This window comes from Bactrocera oleae, unplaced genomic scaffold (genome assembly GCF_042242935.1).
Source record: "Bactrocera oleae isolate idBacOlea1 unplaced genomic scaffold, idBacOlea1 ctg00000009.1, whole genome shotgun sequence".
Classification (NCBI taxonomy): Eukaryota; Metazoa; Arthropoda; class Insecta; order Diptera; family Tephritidae; genus Bactrocera; species Bactrocera oleae.
In genome coordinates, this window is record NW_027212752.1 from 1395307 (window position 1) to 1422878 (window position 27572).

The following is a 27572-nucleotide window of genomic DNA, read 5'->3' on the forward strand; positions in this document are numbered from 1 at the left end:
TTAAATAGAAATAGATTTTGTTTTATACAAAACTCTATATTCTGTACTAACATATTGTATATAATGAGCGTTTTTTATTCCTGGTTTTTATACAGTTAGTTTAAATAGAAATATATTTTGTTTTATACAAAACTCTATATTCTGTACTAACATATTGTATATAATGAGCGTTTTTTATTCCTGGTTTTTATACAGTTGGTTTAAATAGAAATAGATTTTGTTTTATACAAAACTTTATATTCTGTACTAACATATTGTATATAATGAGCGTTTTTTATTCCTGGTTTTTATACAGTTAGTTTAAATAGAAATAGATTTTGTTTTATACAAAACTCTATATTCTGTACTAACATATTGTATATAATGAGCGTTTTTTATTCCTGGTTTTTATACAGTTAGTTTAAATAGAAATAGATTTTGTTTTATACAAAACTCTATATTCTGTACTAACATATTGTATATTATGAGCGTTTTTTATTCCTGGTTTTTATACAGTTAGTTTAAATAGAAATAGATTTTGTTTTATACAAAACTCTATATTCTGTACTAACATATTGTATATAATGAGCGTTTTTTATTCCTGGTTTTTATACAGTTAGTTTAAATAGAAATAGATTTTGTTTTATACAAAACTCTATATTCTGTACTAACATATTGTATATAATGAGCGTTTTTTATTCCTGGTTTTTATACAGTTAGTTTAAATAGAAATAGATTTTGTTTTATACAAAACTCTATATTCTGTACTAACATATTGTATATAATGAGCGTTTTTTATTCCTGGTTTTTATACAGTTAGTTTAAATAGAAATAGATTTTGTTTTATACAAAACTCTATATTCTGTACTAACATATTGTATATAATGAGCGTTTTTTATTCCTGGTTTCCTACAGTTAGTTTAAATAGAAATAGATTTTGTTTTATACAAAAAAATAAAAATCTATTATTCTATACTAACATATTGTAGAAATAAATATTAAACAATATTTTAGTTTTATTTGTGAGCTATTCTAATATTTACTTATTTAAAAGGATGGTTTATTGTGTAAAAGGATGGTTTTTAAATAAAATAAAATATTAATGTGTTGCACCCGAAAATACTTTATATCATATATTTATTATTGAAATAAATATAATAGAATTTGAAATTATTAATTTCAAATCAAGAAAAAAATGTATATACTCTTAAAAAAAGGTATATATATTACTATATGCATTGAAATAAAGTAAAATGTATAGAATGATATTATTTGAAAATTTTGCCAATATAAGAAGAAATATCGTTCTTACATAATAATTAAATAATAATATGTATAGAGAACGAAAATTCTTTTCACGATACCAAAACAAAAATTAAAAAAATCCATTACAAAATCACACATAGAAATGAAATATAATGAAAAAAAATATAGTAAAGAAAGAAACATAGAAAAATTGTTGTGTATATTGTAAATGTTTTTATGTTTTATGTTTTGTGTATTTGTGTATAATTTTCAAATAAGAAAATATCATTTTAAACTTTTATATAATATAAAAAATATTATATAAAAAAGAAATATATATTATTCTGGTTGATCCTGCCAGTAGTTATATGCTTGTCTCAAAGATTAAGCCATGCATGTCTAAGTACAAACAAATTAAAAGTGAAACCGCAAAAGGCTCATTATATCAGTTATGGTTCCATAGATCGTTAACAGTTACTTGGATAACTGTGGTAATTCTAGAGCTAATACATGCAAAATAAACACGGACCTTTTGGAACGTGTGCTTTTATTAGGCTAAAACCAAGCGATTATTCGATCGTTATATTGGTTGAACTCTAGATAACTTGCAGATCGTATGGTCTCGTACCGACGACAGATCTTTCAAATGTCTGCCCTATCAACTTTTGATGGTAGTATCTAGGACTACCATGGTTGCAACGGGTAACGGGGAATCAGGGTTCGATTCCGGAGAGGGAGCCTGAGAAACGGCTACCACATCTAAGGAAGGCAGCAGGCGCGTAAATTACCCACTCCCAGTTCGGGGAGGTAGTGACGAAAAATAACAATACAGGACTCATATCCGAGGCCCTGTAATTGGAATGAGTACACTTTAAATCCTTTAACAAGGACCTATTGGAGAGCAAGTCTGGTGCCAGCAGCCGCGGTAATTCCAGCTCCAATAGCGTATATTAAAGTTGTTGCGGTTAAAACGTTCGTAGTTGAATTTGTGCTTCATACGGGTAGTACAACTATAATTGTGGTATGTACATTACCTTATGTATGTAAGCGTATTACCGGTGGAGTTCTTATATATAATTAATACAATGTATTTTTTATATATTCCTCCTATTTAAACCTGCTTCAGTGCTCTTCATCGAGTGTTGTTGTGGGCCGGTACAATTACTTTGAACAAATTAGAGTGCTTAAAGCAGGCTCCAAATGCCTGAATATTTTGTGCATGGAATAATGAAATAAGACCTCTGTTCTACTTTCATTGGTTTTTAGATCAAGAGGTAATGATTAATAGAAGCAGTTTGGGGGCATTAGTATTACGACGCGAGAGGTGAAATTCTTGGACCGTCGTAAGACTAACTTAAGCGAAAGCATTTGCCAAAGATGTTTTCATTAATCAAGAACGAAAGTTAGAGGTTCGAAGGCGATCAGATACCGCCCTAGTTCTAACCATAAACGATGCCAGCTAGCAATTGGGTGTAGCTACTACTATGGCTCTCTCAGTCGCTTCCCGGGAAACCAAAGCTTTTGGGCTCCGGGGGAAGTATGGTTGCAAAGCTGAAACTTAAAGGAATTGACGGAAGGGCACCACCAGGAGTGGAGCCTGCGGCTTAATTTGACTCAACACAGGAAAACTTACCAGGTCCGAACATAAGCGTGTAAGACAGATTGATAGCTCTTTCTCGAATCTATGGGTGGTGGTGCATGGCCGTTCTTAGTTCGTGGAGTGATTTGTCTGGTTAATTCCGATAACGAACGAGACTCAAATATATTAAATAGATGCTTTCAGGATTATGGTGTTGAAGCTTATATAGCCTTCATTCATGCGTTCATCTTGAATGTACAAGTGTTTGAATGTGTTTATATAAGTGGAGTCGTACCTGTTGGTTTGTCCCATTATAAGGACACTAGCTTCTTAAATGGACAAATTGCGTCTAGCAGTAACGAGATTGAGCAATAACAGGTCTGTGATGCCCTTAGATGTCCTGGGCTGCACGCGCGCTACAATGAAAGTATCAACGTGTATTTCCTAGACCGAGAGGTCCGGGTAAACCGCTGAACCACTTTCATGCTTGGGATTGTGAACTGAAACTGTTCACATGAACTTGGAATGCCCAGTAAGTGTGAGTCATTAACTCGCATTGATTACGTCCCTGCCCTTTGTAGACACCGCCCGTCGCTACTACCGATTGAATTATTTAGTGAGGTCTCCGGACGTGATCACTGTGACGCCTTGTGTTTCACGGTTGTTTCGCAAAAGTTGACCGAACTTGATTATTTAGAGGAAGTAAAAGTCGTAACAAGGTTTCCGTAGGTGAACCTGCGGAAGGATCATTATTGTGTTCCTATCCGAAAAGAAAAAAAAAATAATTATATAAAAACAAAATAAAAAAAAAGAATAAAAAAGAAAAAAAGTTTTCTTTTTGTTCTTTTCATTCAAAATGTTTTGAATTATACAATGTTTTGAATGTTTTTCTGTTTTTTTTTTTTTTTTTTTAACTCCTTGTAATGCATTATGACAATATATATTATATTGTGAACTTCGCATACATTGTATTTGAACGCAATAAAATAACCTTTAAACATATAGCTGTACTTACTATTTATATAGAAAATAATATTTAATTGTGATATTTATATAAAATATTATAAATGATAAGTTAACTTGTTCACATTAACGTGTGTAATACCTTTTTTTTATGGTATTTTCTATTTGTGATTAAAAACATGTTGAAAAATTAAAAAAAAGAAAACGCACAAATAGAGAAGAAAATAATATATAAAAGGTATTACTGTTTTTGTTGACCTAAGACATGCGCAGCTGCAAATGTTTGGGTTTAAAATTACAATTTCTTGAAAGATGTTTTAAACTTTTGTATTAAAAATTTATTATTGATTAATTATTAATACTTTCAATAAATTAAAATTCTTTGACTTTGAATTAAAAAAATTCAAAAAAATTATCACTCTAAGCGGTGGATCACTCGATCGATGAAGAACGCAGCAAACTGTGCGTCATCGTGTGAACTGCAGGACACATGAACATCGACATTTTGAACGCATATTGCGGTCCATGCTGTTATGTACTTTAATTAATTTTAAAGTGCTGCTTGGACTACATATGGTTGAGGGTAGTAAGACTATGCTAAATTAGTTGCTTATTCTTTTAGTCAATTAATAGAATTTAAGCATATGGCATATTATTGGATTGTATTTTTCAATCCATAATATTAATAGCATAAAAAGAAATATAGAAAATATATTTTTGAATACCTCATATTTGAACGAAAATTTATGATAAATGAGAATCTTAGTATTCCCATAAAAGAAAAAATTTTCAACATTATTTAAATTATATTAAATAATACATAAGAGGAATGTCTAGCATAAAATAAATTTGTATTCTAGACTCTATTGTATTGAGAAAAATTTATAATAAAAAAAAATATATGATATGTGGAGGAATAATGTTGTTAATTTTATTAATTATTATATTATGAATTTTAAAAAGGGATGAAAAGATTGAATAATATTTGAGTAATCAAGATATAAAAATATATTTCTTTAAAATAGCAAATAGCAAAAAAATTAAATAAAAATAAACAAATCAATCTAAAATATATTTTATACAACCTCAACTCATATGGGACTACCCCCTGAATTTAAGCATATTAATGAGGGGAGGAAAAGAAACTAACAAGGATTTTCTTAGTAGCGGCGAGCGAAAAGAAAATAGTTCAGCACTAAGTCACTTTGTCCATATGGCAAATGTGAGATGCAGTGTATGGAATATCTTAATATCTAGTATGAGAAATTAACGATTTAAGTCCTTCTTAAATGAGGCCATTTACCCATAGAGGGTGCCAGGCCCGTATAACGTTAATGATTACTAGAAAGATATTTCCAAAGAGTCGTGTTGCTTGATAGTGCAGCACTAAGTGGGTGGTAAACTCCATCTAAAACTAAATATAACCATGAGACCAATAGTAAACAAGTACCGTGAGGGAAAGTTGAAAAGAACTCTGAATAGAGAGTTAAATAGTACGTGAAACTGCTTAGAGGTTAAGCCCGATGAACCTGAATATCCATTATGAAAAATTCATCATTATAACTGTAGTATTTAATTTTAAATATTATAGTAATAGTGTGCATTTTTTTCATATAAGGACATTGTAATCTATTAACATAATAAAATATTTATCAAAAGATCATTGGTTTTTAAGTTTATTCAAATTAATTTGCTTTTAGCTTATTAACATAGAATAATTACTGATGATTTGATAAAGTGTTGATAGATTTTATTATATATAATGCTAAAATTCTTTTGAATTTTACAATAATATTATTATCATTGATTTTAATATTAATTGTATGCATTTATATGATTAACAATGCAAAAGATTCAGGATACCTTCGGGACCCGTCTTGAAACACGGACCAAGGAGTCTAACATATGTGCAAGTCATTGGGTTATATTAAACCTAATGGCGAAATTAACTTAACTGTATTAATAATGGGATTAATTTTTAATGTATTACATTATTAATTCAATCCCGGGGCGTTCCATATAGTTATGTATAATGATAATTTATTATTATTTATACCTCTAACTGGAGCGTACCTTGAGCATATATGCTGTGACCCGAAAGATGGTGAACTATACTTGATCAGGTTGAAGTCAGGGGAAACCCTGATGGAAGACCGAAACAGTTCTGACGTGCAAATCGATTGTCAGAATTGAGTATAGGGGCGAAAGACCAATCGAACCATCTAGTAGCTGGTTCCCTCCGAAGTTTCCCTCAGGATAGCTGGTGCATTTAAAAATTATGTAAAATAATCTTATCTGGTAAAGCGAATGATTAGAGGCCTTAGGGTCGAAACGACCTTAACCTATTCTCAAACTTTAAATGGGTAAGAACCTCACCTTTCTTGATATGAAGGTTGAGGTTATGATATAATGTGCCCAGTGGGCCACTTTTGGTAAGCAGAACTGGCGCTGTGGGATGAACCAAACGTAATGTTACGGTGCCTAAATTAACAACTCATGAAGATACCATGAAAGGCGTTGGTTGCTTAAAACAGCAGGACGGTGGACATGGAAGTCGTAATCCGCTAAGGAGTGTGTAACAACTCACCTGCCGAAGCAACTAGCCCTTAAAATGGATGGCGCTTAAGTTGTATACCTATACATTACCGCTAAAGTACATGATTTATAATACAATTTCGGTTGGATTATAAATTTTGAAACTTTAGTGAGTAGGAGGGTACAATGGTGTGCTTAGAAGTGTTTGGCGTAAGCCTGCATGGAGCCGCTATTGGTACAGATCTTGGTGGTAGTAGCAAATAATCGAATGAGACCTTGGAGGACTGAAGTGGAGAAGAGTTTCGTGTGAACAGTGGTTGATCACGAGTTAGTCGGTCCTAAGTTCAAGGCGAAAGCCGAAAATTTTCAAGTTTTAATTAAATGAAATGAATGAATTTTTATTCCATAGTAATTAAACACTTGAATAATTTTGAACGAAAGGGAATACGGTTCCAATTCCGTAACCTGTTGAGTATCCGTTTGTTATTAAAAATGGGCCTTGTGCTCATCCTGGCAACAGGAACGACCATAAAGAAGCCGTCGAGAGGTATCGGAAGAGTTTTCTTTTCTGTTTTATAGTCGTACTACCATGGAAGTCTTTCGAAGAGAGATATGGTAGATGGACTAGAAGAGCATGACATTTACTGTTGTGTCGATATTTTCTCCTCGGACCTTGAAAATTTATGGTGGGGTTACGCAAACTTCTCAACAGGCCGTACCAATATCCGCAGCTGGTCTCCAAGGTGAAGAGTCTCTAGTCGATAGAATAATGTAGGTAAGGGAAGTCGGCAAATTAGATCCGTAACTTCGGGATAAGGATTGGCTCTGAAGATTGAGATAGTCGGGCTTGATTGGGAAGCAATACCATGGTTTATGTACTCGTTCTGGGTAAATAGAGAATTTCGATTCTTGTTCCCCGGATAGTAGTTACGTAGCCAATTGTGGAACTTTCTTGCTAAAATTTCTAAAGGATTTATTATTGTATAGATACTTTTTAAATTATAACGATTATCAATTAACAATCAATTCAGAACTGGCACGGCCTTGGGGAATCCGACTGTCTAATTAAAACAAAGCATTGTGATGGCCCTAACGGGTGTTGACACAATGTGATTTCTGCCCAGTGCTCTGAATGTCAAAGTGAAGAAATTCAAGTAAGCGCGGGTAAACGGCGGGAGTAACTATGACTCTCTTAAGGTAGCCAAATGCCTCGTCATCTAATTAGTGACGCGCATGAATGGATTAACGAGATTCCCTCTGTCCCTATCTACTTTCCCCTGCGGGTTTGGGGAAAGAATATGCCCGCGGCAAGGCATGCCTGTCGTAAAAGGCGACTAAAAGCCAATATGCACTATGACTGTTATTATATTCTTTGCCCAGTAATATCAGCATAGTATATGGAGTGATAGTGCTATAATACTCAGCTTGAACTGATATTAGAAACACTTTAAATGAAAAAGCGAATAAAAAGACATTTGAAGTTCAAGCGACAAATGTCACCAGTCATTTGAGTAATGGGTTGCTCAACTGGCAGTAGTTTAGGCTACGCAGTCTGACCGGAGACTTTCCGGTACCACGGGGAGCAGAAAGCCCTTGGACTTCTGTTCAATCTGCTCATTGGGTTCGGCCCTTTGGGGAGTATCGTGGTGGCTGTGGTTGAAACCTAAATGCTGGAAGAACTGAATTTTCAGTTCGAAAAAAAAGAAGTTACACAAGTAACTGGGTGCCGTACCCGAAAACGGAAGAGGTTTTAGGTCGGCCTCGAATCATACCAAGATGGTAGTGTGGACCCAGACACACTGCCTTTGGTATCCAAATAAATACTTGCATAAGCTCGTTTTGTTTGGGGCGTTTATCAGACGTGGGTATTGATACGCCGTGCTCTTGAGCACCGTGAGGTAAGGCCGTCGCCGGCAGGTACTCACGTTAATCTACAACGCAAGTTGTCCCTATCTACTCTCACTCTGTTGTAGACACTCGTAGTGAACGGTCGTGTTAGCGCATTGATAAAACAATTTAGTGACAGTTGAAAACAGTGAATTTTTTTTCTGTTAACAGAAAACATACAATTGCCTGGCGCGAATTAAATCGAAGGCCAGAGACACATAAAGCATTACCGCGGGTAATTGCTTTAAAAATTGTAGTGCAAGTGTACAGTGAAAATACAACAATAGGCAGTGTTATTGCCTGGTGCGAAGTTCAGTGACAATTCAGGCACTTTTAAAAATTGCTTACAAACAGTAGGTAGTGTTTTTGCCTGGTGTGCGTACAAACAATAGACTGTGTTATTGCCTGGTGCGAAGGCCAGTGACAATTTAGGCACGTTTGAAACTGCTTACAAACAATAGGCAGTGCTTTTGCCTGGTGTGTGCTTACAAACAATAGGCAGTGTTATTGCCTGGCGTGAGTTTGTGTGTGCAGAACAAAAGACAGTGACCGCATTGTCCACAAACAGTTCGGGCACCGGTTTTGTGTGGGCCGCAAGAAACCTGAAGGCCACTGACAACATTGTTGTAGTGCAGGTACGCGTTCGTGAGTGCCTATTTCGAACTTTGTCGGATCGCGAGTTACGTACTTGGGTAGTAGGTACGCGATCGCGAGTGCAGGAGAAAAATGTCTCCACCACGAAGGCGAGGAGCAAAGGCACCCGCCGAGAGCGAGGAGTCGGAAGCCGATATGATTACGGCAGCGTCATCGGCGGGCGAAAAGGAAGTTGAAAAGCCCCCACCGCGCAGAAAGGCTCGCCTGGGCACTCCACCGTTGGGGAGGTCATGCGAGAGCGCCAGCGAGACTGGAGCGGCGAAACAGGTAGCCGGAGCAGCAAATGAGGCAGGAGGAGGCAAAAAGGAAAAGAGGAAAGGTATGAAAGGGGAGTTGAATCCAAATAAGGGGGGTGTTGTTGGGGGTGGCGCTATCACCCATGTTGCAGCTATGAAAGCTGTAACCGCTGAGGTTAGCGCCTTGGTTTTCGGGGGTAAGATTATGGAGAATTCCGAAATGAAGGGTCTAATGGAGCTTGCCCCGAAGTACGAGGCACTCTTGATGACGATAATCGCAGAGAACGCGCATCTTCGCGGGCAGGTGGATGCCCTTAAGGGAGGTTGTGGGGGACCGCGAGTGATCAGACCAACGGTGGCTCCCGCGACGTCGGCGCCTGCCCCTCCGGCACCCGTGCTGAAGGCAATAGCGCCGATGTCGTCGAAGCCGGTGGAGACCTGGTCAGTTGTGGTCAGAAGTAAGGGGCCGGCTACTTCCTCTAAGGAAGTAATCAAAAAGGTGGTCAAGGAGGTGGGTCCTTCACTCGGCGTAAGGATCCATGATGTAAGGCCGATAAAGGGTGGTGGGGCGGTCATCCGCACTCCCTCCGTTTTAGAGAGGGAGAAAGTGGCGACTAACGCAAAATTCGGGGAGGTAGGGTTGGACGTCAGTGTCAACCGGAAGTTGGGGCCAAGGGTTGTGGTGCAAGGAGTACACACCGAGATCTCCCACGAGGAATTCATGGAAGAACTCTTCAGTACGAATTTAAGTCCTGAGGCAAAGAAATCCGACGTTAGGTTGGTCAGTCGCCCCTGGAAGGTGGCGCCAGATGGTAAAACTAACGTCGTTCTGGAGGGTTCGGAGGAAGTAATGTCCGCCCTTTTAGAAGCGGGAAGGTGCTACATTAAGTGGTTTTCCTTCCGAGTGCGACCAGACAGCCCTGTTGCCGGCTGTTTTCGGTGCATGGGCTTTGACCATCGAGTGGCGCAATGTAAGGCCAAGTCCGATGTCTGCCGTAGGTGTGGTCAGGAAGGCCACAGAGCTGCTAGTTGCGTCAATGCACCACATTGTCGCAACTGTGCATTTAAGGGTAGACCAGCTGGGCATCTTATGATGTCAGCTGCTTGTCCGGTCTACTGTGGCATAGTAGAGCGTGCCCTTTCCAGACACTAATGGGGACGATTTTACAGCTAAATTGTCAGGGTTGTTATGCCGTAATGTGCGAGTTAGGGGGTTGTATGCTAGAGGGTGGGTGCGGCATCGCATTACTCCAGGAGCCCTACGCCACTAATGGTGTGGTTGGGGGTCTCCCTGGAGGATTTAGGGTCTTCACAGACCTTAGGAGAAATGCCGCAATAGTTGTGAATAATCCGAGCTACGACTGCGTAGTTCTGGATTCGTCACAGCTGGGTGTTTGTGTATCCATAGAGGGGGAGTTCGGTAGATTGGTAGTCGCTAGTGTTTATGGCAAATACAGCGAACCTCTAGAGCCTTACCTGCTGTACATGGATAAGCTACTGCTACTTGCCAGTAGTAGCTCGCTTATCCTAGGAATGGATGCGAATGCCTCGTCCTCTATGTGGTTTAGTAAGGTATCCCGACATTCGTCAGGATATCAAAGCCACACTAGAGGCGAGGTATTAAGCGAATGGGTGGAGGCAAATAGTCTTCACATATTAAACGAGCCAAGCGAGTGGTATACGTTTGATGGGCCTGGGGGTGTGAGCGACATCGATGTGTCCTTCATGAATGAGGCAGCAAATAGGACCTTTAATGTTAGGTGGGAGATTAGGGGAGGGTGGGGATTGAGTGACCATAACTTGATTCAAATTATGGTTACTCCTAAATCTCCTCCCTCGGCGTATGAGAGTCCATTGCGGCGATGGCGTACCTCTGGTATCGACTGGAACCAATATGGACGATCTGTCAGGGAAGCGGTATTAGAAATACCGCTTAGTGAGTTTGAAGACTTTGGGGTGGACGAGCAAATTTCTCGGCTATACGATGTAGTGTGGGAAGTGAACAACAGTGTTCTCGGAAAGTTCGAAAGCTTCAGAGTGAGAAAACTTAAGTGGTGGACGAAAGAGCTAACGATGAAGAGGAGAGCTGTCCGGCGATTGAGACGAAAGTTTCAACGCGCTAGACAGTCAAACTCTGATGGGCTATCCCAGATTAGGTATGAATTTAGTTGTGTGATGAGGGATTACAAACAAATGCTAGTCAAAACCAAGGAAGAGGAATGGAGGTATTTTATAGGGGAAAATAGGAACGACCCATGGGGTCAGGTCTACAAGATCTGTAGGGGTCGTAAGAGGGAGGATATCACCTCTCTCCGCGTTGGTGATACTGTATTATCAACGTGGAGAGACTGTGCTGGGGTTCTGCTAGGAGCGTTCTTTCCTAGGGCGGAGGCTCGGGTATCTCAAACGTATGAGGTACCTGTTCCTCCACTAGATGAAGGGGAGCTGGGATACGCCTTTGGCCTGGTCAGGTGTAAAAGATCCCCAGGTTTTGATGGTTTGAACGGAGAGATGTGTAAAAGCATGTGGAAGTTCATTCCGGAATACCTGGAGGCCATTTACAATAAGTGCGTGTGGGAGGGATATTTTCCACGGGAGTGGAAAAGAGCTAGGGTCGTTCCTCTCTTGAAGTCCCCTGATAAGATCAGGAGTGATCCTCGTTCTTATCGGGGCATCAGTCTCCTTCCAGTGCTGGGAAAAGTACTGGAGAGAGTTATGGTGGAACGACTTCAGGATCTAACGCGGGATATGTCGTCGGATAGGCAGTATGGTTTCAGGAAAGGACGCAGTGTAGAGGATGCTTGGATGAATGTCCAGAGTGCCGTTAGGGAGAACGTCAACGAATATGTCCTTGGCATATTTGTTGACTTTAAGGGAGCTTTTGACTACCTAATCTGGGATAGGGTGATTGAACGATTGGAGGAGCTCGGCTGCCCGGAAGTTACTCTCTGGCGCAGCTACTTTTCGGACAGAAAAGCCTCAATCGTAGGAATGAATGGGAGTGTCGAGATTGGGGTGGCTCGGGGCTGCCCGCAGGGATCCATCTGTGGTCCATATATTTGGAACCTTATGATGGACTCTCTGCTTGGACAACTTGAACCAGTATGCAAGTGTTGTGCGTACGCGGACGACCTTCTTCTTTTAGTTGAAGGTCACTCAAGGTCCGAAATAGAGCGAGCGGGAGGACGATTCTTAGAAATTGTCCACAGCTGGGGTGTAGGTGTTGGTGTGGACATATCAATGGACAAAACGGTTACAATGCTGCTTAAGGGCAGATTGTCGCCGGCTCGTCCACCGATTGTCCGTGTAAATGGGGTCAGCATCAAATACATGACGCAAGTCAAATACTTGGGGTTGACCATGAGGGAAAGGATGTGTTTCACACCACACTTGGTTAGCGTGAAAGAAAGACTGCTGGCGACTGTCGGCAAGGTCAGGCGCGTTTTACGGAGTGATTGGGGCCTCGGACGTCGTGCGGTTCGCACCATATATCGTGGCTTATTTGTGGCCTGTGCCACTTATGGAGCTGTAGTATGGTGGGAATTAGCCACGACGGTCTTCGGTCGCCAAAAACTACTCTCCGTGCAGCGCTGTATGCTGCTAGCCTGTTTGCCAGTGTGTCGCACCGTTTCAACGGATGCGATGCAAGTTTTGTTAGGTGCACCCCCTCTTGACCTGATTGTCATACAGCGTGCTGTTGCATTCAGGTTAAGAAGAGGCTTGAGTGTGTCCTTGCTGCAGAATAACCTGATTTCCGACCTTGACGTAGAGAGGGAAGGATATCTAGGAAGCAAGAGACTTCTAGAGGACAGGGTTAAGATAAGGTGGCAAGACCGTTGGGACAATAGCCCTAACGGTAGGGTGACCTATGGGTACATCCGGGACGTTAGGTTTGTAGAAGAAAACCCAGACTTCCGATTCTGTCTGAGCCTGGGTTTTCTGCTTACTGGACATGGTCCTCTGAACGCATTTCTGCATCAGAGGCACCTTTCTGACACGCCAGAGTGTATGTGTGGGGCGCGTGTTGAAGATTGGGCGCATGTTATTGCGCTCTGCCCGATGTACTCGGACATTAGGAACCTTGAAGGAATGGGGATAAGTTGGACTAATGGACGATTAGACGTCAGCGGTGTGATCTCCACTAGTCCAAATACCGAACAGTTAGGGTCGTTTGATAGGTTTGCGCGTGAATTGTTCAGGCGGCGGAGACAATTAGCTGAAAATAGGGGTTAGATTAAGGGTGAAAGATAAGGGGTAGGGATTTAATCCCTGGTCACCAGTACAGAGCAGTATGGAAGCTCAACTGGTAGTAGCTTCGGCTACGAGGTCTGACCGGAGACTTAATTCTGGTACCACGGGGAGCAGGGGCCCTTGGAGTTCGTTCCAACCTGCTCATGCGGACTGGCCCTTCGGGGAGTATCGTGGTGGTTGTGGTTGATGCCCAAATGCGGGAAGAGTGTTTTGTTCACTCAATGTGGAGTTGCACTGCAACCGGGTGCCGGACCCAAAGTACGGCAGAGGTGTTAGATAGGCCTCGAACCTCACCAAGGTGTGTAGTGTGTCCATTCCACACTACCAATCGGTACTGAAAAATGCCTGGCATTTTCGGGGCGCTGATCAACGCATTGTATTGATACGCCGTGCTTTTGAGCACCGTGAGGTAAGGCCGTCGACGGCAGGTACTCACGTAAAACACACCGGACGCTGTCCCTATCTACTTTCCCCTGCGGGTTTGGGGAAAGAATATGCCCGCGGCAAGGCATGCCTGTCGTAAAAGGCGACTAAAAGCCAATATGCACTATGACTGTTATTATATTCTTTGCCCAGTAATATCAGCATAGTATATGGAGTGATAGTGCTATAATACTCAGCTTGAACTGATATTAGAAACACTTTAAATGAAAAAGCAAATAAAAAGACATTTGAAGTTCAAGCGACAAATGTCACCAGTCATTTGAGTAATGGGGAGCTCAACTGGCAGTAGTTTAGGCTACGCAGTCTGACCGGAGACTTTCCGGTACCACGGGGAGCAGAAAGCCCTTGGACTTCTGTTCAATCTGCTCATTGGGTTCGGCCCTTTGGGGAGTATCGTGGTGGCTGTGGTTTAAACCTAAATGCTGGAAGAACTGAATTTTCAGTTCGAAAAAAAAGAAGTTACACAAGTAACTGGGTGCCGTACCCGAAAACGGAAGAGGTTTTAGGTCGGCCTCGAATCATACCAAGATGGTAGTGTGGACCCAGACACACTGCCACTGGTATCCAAATAAATACTTGCATAAGCTCGTTTTGTTTGGGGCGCTGATCAACGCATTGTATTGATCCGTTGTGTTTTGAACACCGTGAGGTAAGGCCGTCACCGGCAGGTACTCACGTAAATCTACAACGAAAGTTGTCCCTATCTACTCATTCATTCATTCGTAGGCATTCATAGCGAGCAGACGTGCTAGCGCATAATTTGAATTTTTAATTCGGTCGTGTGAGTATTTGTGAATTTTTCAGTGTAGAGTCGGTGTAGTGAGAGTGTATACGTGCATATGTGTTTGTAGTGTGAAGTGGTTTTTCGAAAACTCACACAAAATTGCCGTAGTGGGCTTTGCCATATATATATGTAAGTATATATATATGAATTTACGAGTTTTTGTTTGAGAAATTGTGAATTTATCGAGTAGCTTTTAAATAAAACAAGTGTTTTTCGTGTTATATGATTGTGTGTACGAGCACTCTAGCTTGCGTTAGTTTTTGTTTGCATAAGTAGGCTTTGATATTTCATCGGAATTTCAACGCCTGCTAACTGCAAGTAGACTTTTAATTACAGCAGGTGTTTTTCTAGTATTCACGAGATTGTGTATACGAGCACTCTTGCTTATGTTAGTTTTTTTTTCGCGTTAGTAGGCTTTGACTTTTTATTAGGATTTCAACGCCTGCTAACTGCAAGTAGATTTTTAGTTACAGCAGGTGTTTTCAGTGTTCACGTAATTGTGTATACGAGCACTCTAGCTGGTATTAGTTTTTTATTAGGGATAGCAGGCTTTTGCCTTTCAACGCTTGCTTAGGGCATTTGTTTGGTTGTAGGTAGCAGGTAGATTTATTCAAAGTGGTTTTTGGGAAAAAATTTTTCTTTTTTTTGGAAATTTCGTAGCAGGCAATTACAACGCCTGCTTGTGGGTGAGTGTACGGTTAGTTGAGTGTGTACTTAAATTTTTTTTTTTGTTTTTTTTTTTTTTTTGGATTAGATTCGTAGATTAGGTTTTGTAGGCGGGCCCGTCCGTAGTCTCAGTGACTGTGCCGTGGTGGTGTTTTTGGCTTGGGTGGCCTATTCAGGAGTGCTGTGTTGAGTGTCTGGTTTTCAGTTGCTGTTGTTTTCTAGGGGATTTCGCCAGTTTTGCTTATAGGGTGTTAGTGGTTGTCCTAGTATTGGAGGCGCTGACTCCAGGGTGAATTAAGGTCATAGTGGTTGACTTTTAGCCCACGGTGCGATTGATACAACGTCACATCGGTCGATTCGCAACCGTTACGGGGACTTTGTTCTGTCCGGCGGTTAATTGAGTGACCTCTTCCACGCCTTTGGCTGGAGGTGTGAGTTGTGTCCCTGCGATAACGCGATAATCGACTGTTTGGGTGTTAACTGCTATTGAGCGGGTTTACGCGCGAGTTAGCTTCTTCAGTGCGTTCAATCGCACGTGCCTGGTGAGCGACTGTTTGATCTTTCCGGAACAGGGGCTTCTGCGCCAGTGTTTTTTACCGGCGGATCAGCCTGCCTGGTAGGGGATCTAGGTTGAAGATGCCTCCCCCACGGAGGAGGAAGGTTAAGTCCCTTGCTGAGAGCGATGGGTCTGTGCCTGCAAAAATGGTTGTAGGGGCGTCGTCCGGTGAGGATAGTGCAGTGTCATCTACTGATGGGTCACCGGTGCGCAGAAAGGTGAGGTTGAGGTCACCACCTTTGGCGAAATCGGGGGGCTTTGTGCGCTTCACTGACTCCAGTGAAAGCAGTAGTTCGTGTGAGACAGGGGATACTGCTGACACAGTTAAGAAGGGGGGTGACGCTAAGATGAGTGTCGATAAAGGTGGTGAGGTTAAGGCTGGAAAAGGTGTTGGGCGTGTTAATGAGGGTGGAAAGAAAATAGGTGTTAGTTCCAACATGGTGAATAAGAAGGATAGTAAGGGTGGCAACCGTGAATTAGCCAAGGGCGCTGTTGCTGGTGGTGGTAGTGCGGTAAGCCATGTTGGTGCTGTTAAGAGGATTACTGGAGAGCTAAGCGGGTTGGTCTTTGGAGACAAAAAGTTTGAGATGGAAACCGTGAAGGGGCTGATGGAGCTTGCTTCTAAATACGAAGCACTCCTAATGACGGTTATTACCGAGAATGCCCATCTTCGCGGGCAAGTTGATGCCCTTAGAGGAGGCTGTGGGGGACACTCCTCGCCACCGAGCAGGTCAATGCCGGCTCCATCGGCACCGATGCCTCCGCCCCCAGCACCTGTACTGGAGGCGATTGCACCGGTGGCGCCGAAGCCTGTTGAAACCTGGTCTGTTGTGGTCAGGAGCAAGGGGCCTGCAACTTCCTCTAAGGAAGTAATTAGAAAGGTAGTTAAGGAGGTGGGTCCTTCACTCGGTGTGAGGATCCATGAGGTGAAGCCTATCAAGGGTGGTGGAGCGGTGATCCGCACACCTTCTGTTTCTGAGAGGGAAAAAGTGGCGACTAACGCAAAGTTTGGGGAGGTGGGGTTAGACGTGAGTGTCAACCGGAAGTTGGGTCCTCGGGTTGTGGTTCAGGGGGTTTACACGGAGATCCCCCATGAGGAATTCATGGAAGAACTTCTCCGGTTGAACCTTCCAGAATTTAGCTCGGCGTCCCAGAAGTCGGAAGTAAGGATGGTCAGTCGTCCCTGGAAGGTGGCTCCTGATGGTAGCACTAATGTTGTTCTTGAGGGTACGGACAAAATGATGTCCGCCCTCTTGGAGGCAGGTAGGTGCTACATCAAGTGGTTCTCCTTCCGGGTGCGACCGGATAACCCCATTGCTGGCTGCTTCCGGTGTATGGGTTTTGGTCATAGGGTCGCTGAGTGTAGGGCCAAATCAGATGTCTGCCGGAGGTGCGGTCAGGAAGGCCACAGAGCTGCCAGTTGCGTCAATGCAATCCATTGCCGTAACTGTGCATTCAAGGGTAGGCCAGCTGGGCATTTTATGATGTCGGCTGTCTGCCCGATATATTGTGGGATTGTTGAGCGCGCCCTCGCCAGACACTGATGGGGGGGATTATTCAGTTAAACTGTCAGGGGTCGTATGCCGTAATGTGCGAGTTGGGGGGGTATATGACTGAGGGGGGGTGCGGCATTGCCTTACTCCAGGAGCCCTACGCCACCAATGGTGTGGTTCGAGGTTTTCCGGGTGGTTTCAGGGTCTTTTTGGACGTTAGGGCTAATGCTGCAATTGTTGTGAGTGATCCCAACTATGATTGTGTAGTTGTGGATTCCTCACAACTGGGTGTATGTGTTTCTGTAGAGGGGGGGTTTGGTAGAATACTTGTTGCTAGTATCTATTGTAAATTTGGTGAGCCCTTAGAGCCTTATCTGAGTTATATGGATAAGGTACTACTACTTGCGAGTGGTAGTCCTCTTATACTTGGCTTGGACGCGAATGCTACGTCTTCGATGTGGTTTAGTAAGGTATCCCGGCATTCGTCTGGATATCAAAGCCACAGTCGTGGAGTGGTATTAAGTGAATGGGTGGTGGGTAAAAACCTTCACATTCTAAACGAGCCGAGCGAGTGGTATACTTTTGATGGGCCTAGGGGTGTCAGTGACATTGACGTGACTTTGATGAACGAGGCAGCAAATAGAGTGTTTCGTGTTGGGTGGGAAATTAAGGGAGGGTGGGGATTGAGTGATCATAATTTGATTCAAATTATGGTTTCTTCTCAGTCCCCCCTTTTACAGTTCGTAAGTCCGTTGCGGCGATGGCGTACCTCTGGTATTGACTTGAACCAATATGGACGGTGTGTTAGGGAAGCGGTATTGGAAATACCGCTTAGTGAGTTTGAGGGCTTGGGGGTTGATGAGCAGATTGCTCGTCTTTATGAGATATTGTGGGTTGTTAATGATAGGGAACTTAAGAAGTGTGAAAGTTTTAAGCTTAGGAAAATAAAATGGTGGACGCGTGAGTTAACCTTGAAGAGGAGGACTGTCAGGCGATTGAGGCGAAAGTTTCAACGCGCTCGACGGTCCAATTCAGACAGGTTAGCTCAGGTTAGGTATGATTTTTGTTGTGAAATTAGGGAATATAAAGATATGTTAGTTAGGGTTAAAGAATATGAATGGAGAAATTTTGTTAGTGAAAATAGGGATGACCCCTGGAATCAGATCTATAAGATCTGCAGGGGTCGTAAGAGAGATGATATCACCTCTCTTTGCGTAGGTGACACTGTGTTATCTACGTGGAGAGAGTGTGCGGGGGTTCTATTAGGTTCGTTCTTTCCCAGGGCGGAGGTTCAGGTACCCCAAGCACAGGAGGTACCTGTCCCTCCATTAGATGATGGGGAGTTGGGGTATGCCTTTGGCCTGGTCAGGTCTAAACGGTCCCCAGGTTTTGATGGTTTGAACGGAGAGATGTGTAAAAGCTTGTGGAAGTTCATTCCGGAATACTTGGAGGCCATTTATGATAAGTGCGTGTGGGAGGGTTATTTTCCACGCGAGTGGAAAATTGCTAGGGTTGTACCTCTCCTGAAGTCTCCTAATAAGATCAGGAGTGATCCTCGCTCTTATCGGGGCATCAGTCTTCTTCCAGTACTTGGAAAAGTTTTGGAAAGAGTTATGGTGGAACGGCTTCAGGAGCTAACGCGGGGTATATGGTCGGATAGGCAGTATGGGTTCAGGGAAGGACGCAGTACAGAAGATGCTTGGTTTTATGTTCAGAGTGTTGTTAAGGAGAATGTCAACAAATATGTCCTTGGCATATTTGTTGACTTCAAGGGAGCGTTTGATTATTTAAGGTGGGATAGAGTTTTGCAGCGGCTGGAGGAGCTTGGTTGTCCGGAAATTACTCTTTGGCGGAGTTACTTTTCGGAGAGAAAAGCTTCTCTAGTAAGTATGAATGGAAGTGTTGAAATTGGAGTGGTTCGTGGCTGCCCGCAGGGATCCATCTGCGGTCCATATATTTGGAACCTTATGATGGACTCTCTGCTTGGACAGCTCGAGCCCCTCTGTAAATGTTGTGCGTATGCGGACGACCTTCTTCTTCTCGTTGAGGGTCGATCGCGGTCTGAGTTAGAACGGTCGGGGGGACAATTTTTAGAAATTGTAAATAGCTGGGGTTTAGATGTGGGGGTTGACATATCGGTGGACAAAACGGTTACAATGCTGCTTAAGGGCAGATTGTCGCCGGTTCGTCCACCGATTGTCAAGGTGAATGGGGTCAACATCAGGTATGTGAAGGAAGTTAAATACCTGGGGTTGACTATAGGAGAAATAATGTGTTTCACCCCACATTTGGTGCGTGTGGGTGAGCGGCTGCAGGCAATTGTTGGCAAAGTGCGACGCATTTTGAGGAGTGATTGGGGCCTTGGACGCCGTGCTGTTCGCACCATATATCGTAGCTTGTTTGTGGCTTGTGCCACTTATGGGGCTGCTGTATGGTGGGAATCAGCGATGACGGTCTCTGGTCGCCGAAAACTCCTCTCGGTGCAACGTTGCATGATGCTTGCATGTTTGCCTGTTTGTCGTACTGTTTCGACGGATGCAATGCAAGTGTTGTTGGGTGCACCCCCTCTTGATCTGATTGTTATACAGCGTGCTGTTACATTCAGATTAAGAAGGGGCTTGAGTGTTTCTATGCTGCGGACAGATTGGACAGATGGTATTGATGTTGAGAGGGTGGGTTATCTAGAGAGCAAGAGGCTCCTGGATTTAAAGGTTAGGCGTAGGTGGCAGGACCGTTGGGAAAATAGCCCTAAGGGTCGGGTGACATATGAATACATCCGGGATGTAACGTTTGTTGAGGGTAACCCAGACTTCAGATTTTGTTTGAGTCTGGGATTTTTGTTAACGGGGCATGGGCCTCTGAATGCATTTTTGTATCGGAGGCACCTTTCTGATAGTTCGGGGTGTTTGTGTGGGGCACGTATGGAGGATTGGGTGCATGTTATTGCAGAATGCCCGATGTATTCAGACATTAGGAATATTGGGGGTGTGGGGATTAGTTGGACAGACGGACGTTTATGTGTAGGTAATGTAGTTTCTAGCAATGAGTATACTGAACAGTTAGGAATGTTTGCGCGTGAGTTATTTAAGCGGCGAAGGCGTTTAACTGAAGGTTAGGGTTAGCTTTTAGTGTGTAAGATGAGTGATTGTGTGGAGTGAATGGGGTCTAGCCCCTGGTTACCAGTCCAGAGCAGTATGGATGCTCAACTGGTAGTAGTTTCGGCTACGAGGTCTGACCGGAGACTTAATTCTGGTACCACGGGGAGCAGGGGCCCTTGGAGTTCGCTCCAACCTGCTCGTGCGGACCGGCCCTTCGGGGAGTATCGTGGTGGTTGTGGTTTATACCCAAATGCGGGAAGAGCTGATGTTTTGTCAGTTCAATGTGGAGTTGCATTGCAACCGGGTGCCGGACCCAAAGTACGGCAGAGGTTTTAGATAGGCCTCGAACCTTACCAAGGTGTGTAGTGTGTCCATCCCACACTACCAATCGGTACTGAAAAATGCCTAGCATTTTCGGGGCGCTGATCAACGCATTGTATTGATACGCTGTGCTTTTGAGCGCCGTGAGATAAGGCCGTCGACGGCAGGTACTCACGTTAAACACACCGGACGATGCCCCTATCTACTCATTCATTCGTAGGCATTCATAGCGAGCAGACGTGCTAGCGCATAATTTGAATTTTTAATTCGGTCGTGTGAGTATTTGTGAATTTTTCAGTGTAGAGTCGGTGTAGTGAGAGTGTATACGTGCATATGTGTTGGTAGTGTGAAGTGGTTTTTCAAAAACTCACACAAAATTGCCGTAGTGGGCTTTGCCATATATATATGTAAGTATATATATATGAATTTACGAGTTTTTGTTTGAGAAATTGTGAATTTATCGAGTAGCTTTTAAATAAAACAAGTGTTTTTCGTGTTTGTTTGCTTGTGTGTACAAGCACTTTGGGCTTTGTGCCTTTTAACTTGTCTTAGTAGGCTTTGGTACTTCGATACATATTTGCTACGCCTACTGGTGTAGTAGTGTATTGAAGAGTAGTTTTTTGGTGCTCAGGTACTTTATATACTAGAGCCTTTTTGTATATTGTAGTAGGCTTTGTATATGATTACAACGCCTACTTGAGTAAAAATTTTATTTTTAGCTTGCAGGTAGATTTGCGCACAGTGGTTTTTTTTGGGGAATTTTTTCAAAATTACTCAGTTGGCTTTGAATACGAATACAACGCCTACTTGAGTGAAAATTTTATTTTAGCTTGCAAGTAGATTTGTGTACAGTGGTTTTTTGAGAAATTTTTGTAAATTTTGTAGTTGGCGCTTACAACGCCTGCGTTTGTGCAAGTGGGTGTGTTAGGGTGTGGGATAGTTGTAAAAACTTTGTTTTTTTTTTTTTTTTTTTTTTTTTTTTTTTTTTTTTGCTGGATTAGATTTGTAGATTAGGGTACAGCAGGTTTTGTAGGTGGGCCCGTCCGTAGTTTTAGTGACTGTGCCGTGGTGGTGTTTTTGGCTTGGGTGGCCTATTCAGGAGTGCTGTGTTGAGTGTCTGGTTTTCAGTTGCTGCTGTTTTCTAGGGGATTTCGCCAGTTTTGCTTCTAGGGTGTTAGTGGTTGTCCTAGTATTGGAGGCGCTGACTCCAGGGTGAATTAAGCTCATAGTGGTTGACTTTTAGCCCACGGTGCGATTGATACAACGTCACATCGGTCGATTCGCAACCGTTACGGGGACCTTGTTCTGTCCGGCGGTTAATTGAGTGACCTCTTCCACGCCTTTGGCTGGAGGTGTGAGTTGTGTCCCTGCGATAACGCGATAATCGACTGTTTGGGTGTTAACTGTTAAGCCATGTTGGTGCTGTTAAGAGGATTACTGGGGAGCTAAGCGGGTTGGTCTTTGGAGACAAAAAGTTTGAGATGGAAACCGTGAAGGGGCTGATGGAGCTTGCTTCTAAATACGAAGCACTCCTAATGACGGTTATTACCGAGAATGCCCATCTTCGCGGTCAAGTTGATGCCCTTAGAGGAGGCTGTGGGGGACACTCCTCGCCACCGAGCAGGTCAATGCCGGCTCCATCGGCACCGATGCCTCCGCCCCCAGCACCTGTACTGGAGGCGATTGCACCGGTGGCGCCGAAGCCTGTTGAAACCTGGTCTGTTGTGGTCAGGAGCAAGGGGCCTGCAACTTCCTCTAAGGAAGTAATTAGAAAGGTAGTTAAGGAGGTGGGTCCTTCACTCGGTGTGAGGATCCATGAGGTGAAGCCTATCAAGGGTGGTGGAGCGGTGATCCGCACACCTTCTGTTTCTGAGAGGGAAAAAGTGGCGACTAACGCAAAGTTTGGGGAGGTGGGGTTAGACGTGAGTGTCAACCGGAAGTTGGGTCCTCGGGTTGTGGTTCAGGGGGTTTACACGGAGATCCCCCATGAGGAATTCATGGAAGAACTTCTCCGGCTGAACCTTCCAGAATTTAGCTCGGCGTCCCAGAAGTCGGAAGTAAGGATGGTCAGTCGTCCCTGGAAGGTGGCTCCTGATGGTAGCACTAATGTTGTTCTTGAGGGTACGGACAAAATGATGTCCGCACTCTTGGAGGCAGGTAGGTGCTACATCAAGTGGTTCTCCTTCCGGGTGCGACCGGATAACCCCATTGCTGGCTGCTTCCGGTGTATGGGTTTTGGTCATAGGGTCGCTGAGTGTAGGGCCAAATCAGATGTCTGCCGGAGGTGCGGTCAGGAAGGCCACAGAGCTGCCAGTTGCGTCAATGCAATCCATTGCCGTAACTGTGCATTCAAGGGTAGGCCAGCTGGGCATTTTATGATGTCGGCTGTCTGCCCGATATATTGTGGGATTGTTGAGCGCGCCCTCGCCAGACACTGATGGGGGGGATTATTCAGTTAAACTGTCAGGGGTCGTATGCCGTAATGTGCGAGTTGGGGGGGTATATGACTGAGGGGGGGTGCGGCATTGCCTTACTCCAGGAGCCCTACGCCACCAATGGTGTGGTTCGAGGTTTTCCGGGTGGTTTCAGGGTCTTTTTGGACGTTAGGGCTAATGCTGCAATTGTTGTGAGTGATCCCAACTATGATTGTGTAGTTGTGGATTCCTCACAACTGGGTGTATGTGTTTCTGTAGAGGGGGGGTTTGGTAGAATACTTGTTGCTAGTATCTATTGTAAATTTGGTGAGCCCTTAGAGCCTTATCTGAGTTATATGGATAAGGTACTACTACTTGCGAGTGGTAGTCCTCTTATACTTGGCTTGGACGCGAATGCTACGTCTTCGATGTGGTTTAGTAAGGTATCCCGGCATTCGTCTGGATATCAAAGCCACAGTCGTGGAGTGGTATTAAGTGAATGGGTGGTGGGTAAAAACCTTCACATTCTAAACGAGCCGAGCGAGTGGTATACTTTTGATGGGCCTAGGGGTGTCAGTGACATTGACGTGACTTTGATGAACGAGGCAGCAAATAGAGTGTTTCGTGTTGGGTGGGAAATTAAGGGAGGGTGGGGATTGAGTGATCATAATTTGATTCAAATTATGGTTTCTTCTCAGTCCCCCCCTTTACAGTTCGTAAGTCCGTTGCGGCGATGGCGTACCTCTGGTATTGACTTGAACCAATATGGACGGTGTGTTAGGGAAGCGGTATTGGAAATACCGCTTAGTGAGTTTGAGGGCTTGGGGGTTGATGAGCAGATTGCTCGTCTTTATGAGATATTGTGGGTTGTTAATGATAGGGAACTTAAGAAGTGTGAAAGTTTTAAGCTTAGGAAAATAAAATGGTGGACGCGTGAGTTAACCTTGAAGAGGAGGACTGTCAGGCGATTGAGGCGAAAGTTTCAACGCGCTCGACGGTCCAATTCAGACAGGTTAGCTCAGGTTAGGTATGATTTTTGTTGTGAAATTAGGGAATATAAAGATATGTTAGTTAGGGTTAAAGAATATGAATGGAGAAATTTTGTTAGTGAAAATAGGGATGACCCCTGGGGTCAGATCTATAAGATCTGCAGGGGTCGTAAGAGAGATGATATCACCTCTCTTTGCGTAGGTGACACTGTGTTATCTACGTGGTGAGAGTGTGCGGGGGTTCTATTAGGTGCGTTCTTTCCCAGGGCGGAGGTTCAGGTACCCCAAGCACAGGAGGTACCTGTCCCTCCATTAGATGATGGGGAGTTGGGGTATGCCTTTGGCCTGGTCAGGTCTAAACGGTCCCCAGGTTTTGATGGTTTGAACGGAGAGATGTGTAAAAGCTTGTGGAAGTTCATTCCGGAATACTTGGAGGCCATTTATGATAAGAGCGTGTGGGAGGGTTATTTTCCACGCGAGTGGAAAATTGCTAGGGTTGTACCTCTCCTGAAGTCTCCTGATAAGATCAGGAGTGATCCTCGCTCTTATCGGGGCATCAGTCTTCTTCCAGTACTTGGAAAAGTATTGGAAAGAGTTATGGTGGAACGGCTTCAGGAGCTAACGCGGGGTATATGGTCGGATAGGCAGTATGGGTTCAGGGAAGGACGCAGTAAAGAAGATGCTTGGTTTTATGTTCAGAGTGTTGTTAAGGAGAATGTCAACAAATATGTCCTTGGCATATTTGTTGACTTCAAGGGAGCGTTTGATTATTTAAGGTGGGATAGAGTTTTGCAGCGGCTGGAAGAGCTTGGCTGTCCGGAAATTACTCTTTGGCGGAGTTACTTTTCGGAGAGAAAAGCTTCTCTAGTAAGTATGAATGGAAGTGTTGAAATTGGAGTGGTTCGTGGCTGCCCGCAGGGATCCATCTGCGGTCCATATATTTGGAACCTTATGATGGACTCTCTGCTTGGACAGCTCGAGCCCCTCTGTAAATGTTGTGCGTATGCGGACGACCTTCTTCTTCTCGTTGAGGGTCGATCGCGGTCTGAGTTAGAACGGTCGGGGGGACAATTTTTAGAAATTGTAAATAGCTGGGGTTTAGATGTGGGGGTTGACATATCGGTGGACAAAACGGTTACAATGCTGCTTAAGGGCAGATTGTCGCCGGTTCGTCCACCGATTGTCAAGGTGAATGGGGTCAACATCAGGTATGTGAAGGAAGTTAAATACCTGGGGTTGACTATAGGAGAAAGAATGTGTTTCACCCCACATTTGGTGCGTGTGGGTGAGCGGCTGCAGGCAATTGTTGGCAAAGTGCGACGCATTTTGAGGAGTGATTGGGGCCTTGGACGCCGTGCTGTTCGCACCATATATCGTGGCTTGTTTGTGGCTTGTGCCACTTATGGGGCTGCTGTATGGTGGGAATCAGCGATGACGGTCTCTGGTCGCCGAAAACTCCTCTCGGTGCAACGTTGCATGATGCTTGCATGTTTGCCTGTTTGTCGTACTGTTTCGACGGATGCAATGCAATTGTTTTTGGGTGCACCCCCTCTTGATCTGATTGTTATACAGCGTGCTGTTACATTCAGATTAAGAAGGGGCTTGAGTGTTTCTATGCTGCGGACAGATTGGACAGATGGTATTGATGTTGAGAGGGTGGGTTATCTAGAGAGCAAGAGGCTCCTGGATTTAAAGGTTAGGCGTAGGTGGCAGGACCGTTGGGATAATAGCCCTAAGGGTCGGGTGACATATGAATACATCCGGGATGTAACGTTTGTTGAGGGTAACCCAGACTTCAGATTTTGTTTGAGTCTGGGATTTTTGTTAACGGGGCATGGTCCTCTGAATGCATTTTTGTACCGGAGGCACCTTTCTGATAGTTCGGGGTGTTTGTGTGGGGCACGTATGGAGGATTGGGTGCATGTTATTGCAGAATGCCCGATGTATTCAGACATTAGGAATATTGGGGGTGTGGGGATTAGTTGGACAGACGGACGTTTATGTGTAGGTAATGTAGTTTCTAGCAATGAGTATACTGAACAGTTAGGAATGTTTGCGCGTGAGTTATGTAAGCGGCGAAGGCGTTTAACTGAAGGTTAGGGTTAGCTTTTAGTGTGTAAGATGAGTGATTGTGTGGAGTGAATGGGGTCTAGCCCCTGGTTACCAGTCCAGAGCAGTATGGATGCTCAACTGGTAGTAGTTTCGGCTACGAGGTCTGACCGGAGACTTAATTCTGGTACCACGGGGAGCAGGGGCCCTTGGAGTTCGCTCCAACCTGCTCGTGCGGACTGGCCCTTCGGGGAGTTTCGTGGTGGTTGTGGTTGATGCCCAAATGCGGGAAGAGTGTTTTGTTCACTCAATGTGGAGTTGCACTGCAACCGGGTGCCGGACCCAAAGTACGGCAGAGGTGTTAGATAGGCCTCGAACCTCACCAAGGTGTGTAGTGTGTCCATTCCACACTACCAATCGGTACTGAAAAATGCCTGGCATTTTCGGGGCGCTGATCAACGCATTGTATTGATACGCTGTGCTTTTGAGCGCCGTGAGATAAGGCCGTCGACGGCAGGTACTCACGTTAAACACACCGGACGTTGTCCCTATCTACTTTCCCCTGCGGGTTTGGGGAAAGAATATGCCCGCGGCAAGGCATGCCTGTCGTAAAAGGCGACTAAAAGCCAATATGCACTATGACTGTTATTATATTCTTTGCCCAGTAATATCAGCATAGTATGTGGAGTGATAGTGCTATAATACTCAGCTTGAACTGATATTAGAAACACTTTAAATGAAAAAGCAAATAAAAAGACATTTGAAGTTCAAGCGACAAATGTCACCAGTCATTTGAGTAATGGGGAGCTCAACTGGCAGTAGTTTAGGCTACGCAGTCTGACCGGAGACTTTCCGGTACCACGGGGAGCAGAAAGCCCTTGGACTTCTGTTCAATCTGCTCATTGGGTTCGGCCCTTTGGGGAGTATCGTGGTGGCTGTGGTTTAAACCTAAATGCTGGAAGAACTGAATTTTCAGTTCGAAAAAAGAAGTTACACAAGTAACTGGGTGCCGTACCCGAAAACGGAAGAGGTTTTAGGTCGGCCTCGAATCATACCAAGATGGTAGTGTGGACCCAGACACACTGCCACTGGTATCCAAATAAATACTTGCATAAGCTCGTTTTGTTTGGGGCGCTGATCAACGCATTGTATTGATCCGTTGTGTTTTGAACACCGTGAGGTAAGGCCGTCGCCGGCAGGTACTCACGTAAATCTACAACGAAAGATGTCCCTATCTACTATCTAGCGAAACCACAGCCAAGGGAACGGGCTTGGAATAATTAGCGAGGAAAGAAGACCCTGTTGAGCTTGACTCTAGTCTGGCAGTGTAAGGAGACATAAGAGGTGTAGCATAAGTGGGAGATATATAATTTCGGTTATATATCAACAATGAAATACCACTACTCTTATTGTTTCCTTACTTACTTGA

General features: G+C 43.7%; 1 non-coding gene and 2 pseudogenes across 1 annotated transcript; all 3 read left to right on the forward strand.

Moving 5' to 3' along the window:
• The first annotated feature begins 1565 nt into the window (after positions 1–1565).
• Positions 1566–3555, forward strand: LOC138858387 (small subunit ribosomal RNA). The gene has a single exon (XR_011397522.1). It is a non-coding gene; the product is annotated as a small subunit ribosomal RNA (ribosomal RNA).
• Positions 3556–4182: 627 nt separating this feature from the next.
• On the forward strand, positions 4183–4353 carry LOC138858333 (5.8S ribosomal RNA; annotated as a pseudogene).
• A 494-nt stretch (positions 4354–4847) lies between these two features.
• Positions 4848–7626, forward strand: LOC138858460 (large subunit ribosomal RNA; annotated as a pseudogene).
• The last annotated feature ends 19946 nt before the right edge of the window (positions 7627–27572 follow it).